General features: G+C 31.5%; 1 non-coding gene across 1 annotated transcript; it reads left to right on the forward strand.

Annotated features, from left to right (window-relative positions):
• The first annotated feature begins 1,108 nt into the window (after nucleotides 1–1,108).
• On the forward strand, nucleotides 1,109–1,195 carry Trnay-gua. The gene is given in 2 exon segments: nucleotides 1,109–1,145; nucleotides 1,160–1,195. It is a non-coding gene; the product is annotated as a tRNA-Tyr (tRNA).
• Nucleotides 1,196–2,670: the final 1,475 nt, after the last annotated feature.

The raw sequence follows: 2,670 nt of genomic DNA on the forward strand, positions 1-2,670 counted from the left end.
ATTTTGAACGTACATATAAATTTCAGTGAACAGTTATAAAGCTGACATAGAATATTTCACTTTTATAATGTGCTTAAAATGTCTGAGCTGCGGTGACACATTTGAATAGCTGTTTTGTCTCGCCGCAAGTTTATAAAAACGTACAATTAGAGTTCACATAAATGAACCTCGCGAAAATTTGTTTATAAATGTTTAGTTATTATCAAACATTAAAAATGTCTACGTAGTAATGGTATTTTTTTTATTATAACTTTCCCATTGTGCCTTCCAAAATAATACGAGCAATTCCACACAAACGTAAAATTATGGCAAACATTGGAAACTAACAGAACAGACTTAATCGAAGAAGAGAAGGGTTTATTTGAACATAAACTTTTCGAATGGTTTCCTTCGAAATATTGTATTTAAAGCAATAAAATGATGCCCAAGTCTTTATTAGCCCCAGTCGGATCCCATTTGAATTAGTAAATGCAATATTAAGTAAATTTAAAAATTTCTCGATGTTTACGGAGTAATGACCACTGGCCAGACATTTTTACTGATGTTTTCCATAACAATAAAATATTTATTGTCAATATAACAATAATGGTTAGTAAATTTTATAAATCACAGTCCACTAGACAATATTTATTGTTTTAATTAATTATTGGATATTTTTTTATATAAAAATATATATTTATTTATGTCTCTTGCCGTTGTGAGCAGACGGTGGCTATCGAGCAAGCGGGTGACCGAATTTTAAGAAACCTCTGCTTTTCATTCCTTCAATAATCTAAAGAGCTGCAGTTACATAGTTACAATGTAACCGGTGTCTACCGCATAGATGACAGATTTCCGGTGCTGGCACACCTCTCGCTTCTTTTATGTCAGACAGCCAGTTTTATGCCAGCGCTGTTTTTGAACGCTACTGTCCTACTGTACTGGCATTATGTACACCAAGCATAACTTCTTTCAAATCTCTAAAAAATGAAGGCTAGAAAGATATTGAGAAATAAGATAAAAATAGCGTATGTTTGATTTATGTTTTTAAATCAGTTAATGTCTCAGGGCTATAAGTCGCAGTAATTATTTTAATTTGTAGACTACAGTTACTTTTGTAACCAATAAGCCTTCGATAGCTCAGTTGGTAGAGCGGTGGACTGTAGATGGAAAAACTGACATCCATAGGTCGCTGGTTCAAATCCGGCTCGAAGGATTCTTTAATTTTAGTAAAATTTTATATATACTAAAATGTACTTAGATTTTTCTTAATCACTGATTAAGTTTTGAACTTAAACATATATTTAAGAAAAAATATGCTCGTAAAACTTTTATTTATATGAAATGTCAAAAAACCTATAACATAATCTAAGAAAATACTCTCAGACGTACCTATTCTACGCAGTGTGAGATAAAATGAAAAAAGCCTGTGTAAATGAAAAGTTAAAATGTTAGAAAGATATTGGAAAATTACTTCGTATCTCTTGTCGTCTGACTAATTCACGAATCGATTTCTTTATGGTTCAAGCAACAAGATTAGAATTTTAGTGCGCATTTCAAAATTATAATCTTAGCTTAGTTCTTACTAATAGTAATAGTCCACCCATTCTTCCATCTAAACATTCGCTTAGATGGGTGAAGGTATCTCCAGAACGGCTAAACCGATCTCGATGAAATTTAGCATAGATGTAGAACAAAGTTTGGAAGAACACATAGGCTACTTATTAAGTTTATTTAAAATCCGCACGGACGTAGTTACGAGCAAGAGCTTATATTGAATGTTTTGGATGATATGAAACGTCTATTGTGAACGTAAACAGCAAAGTCAAGGTATCGAATATATGAATTAAATGGCTTTTGCCCGCGACTCAGCCCGCGTGGAATTAAAAAAAACTTATTAAGTAGAATATGTTTTCTTTCAGACTTTGTTCTACATGTATGCCAAATTTCGTCAAAATACGTTAAGCCGTTCTGAGATACCTTCTAACAAACATCCATTCATCCATCTTAACATTCGCATTTATAATGTTAGTAAGATTAGTAAGATAGATATTTTTCTTTAGATATTTTTTTTTAGATTTAGTTTTTTCTTATTATTCTTGGTTTTTACTATATATTAGCTATAATTAACTAATGATGGTTAATAATTAAGAAGTATAGCGCGTTGATAATCTCTAAATTTCATTATTTGTTTATAGGTAATGGAAAAAAATGCTGAAACTACGAAATAAGTTGAAGGAGGTAATCTATATATATTATTATTAACATTGTAGTGTCGGTATGTAATGTATAAATCGAGAAAAAAAAATCATATTTCGTAAAGGTGATGTATTTGCGTTGATGATAACGAAAAACCAATTTTTGAAATCTTTATCTGTCTGTCTATATGTCTGCAAGGCTGCGTTTGTTCTGGCTAATCTCCAGAGTGGATGCATCGACTTTAATGGGACTTTGGCAGGAAGATAACTGGTATACGTGGGCATATTATAGGGTCCTTTTGGTTTAATACTGCGCCGACGAAGTCGTGGGCGACCGCTAGTGTTCAGTAAGTGTTCAGTTTAGTTAATCTACTTCGGATCTTGTTTTGGAATGATATAATTGCATTTGTAAAAATCATATTACCACAGAAACTTTTTGAAAACTATTTTTTACTCTGGACTTAATTAATATTTTTATAAATTTAAAATAAAT

The sequence above is a fragment of the Papilio machaon genome, chromosome 23, assembly GCF_912999745.1.
Source record: "Papilio machaon chromosome 23, ilPapMach1.1, whole genome shotgun sequence".
NCBI classification, from domain to species: Eukaryota; Metazoa; Arthropoda; class Insecta; order Lepidoptera; family Papilionidae; genus Papilio; species Papilio machaon.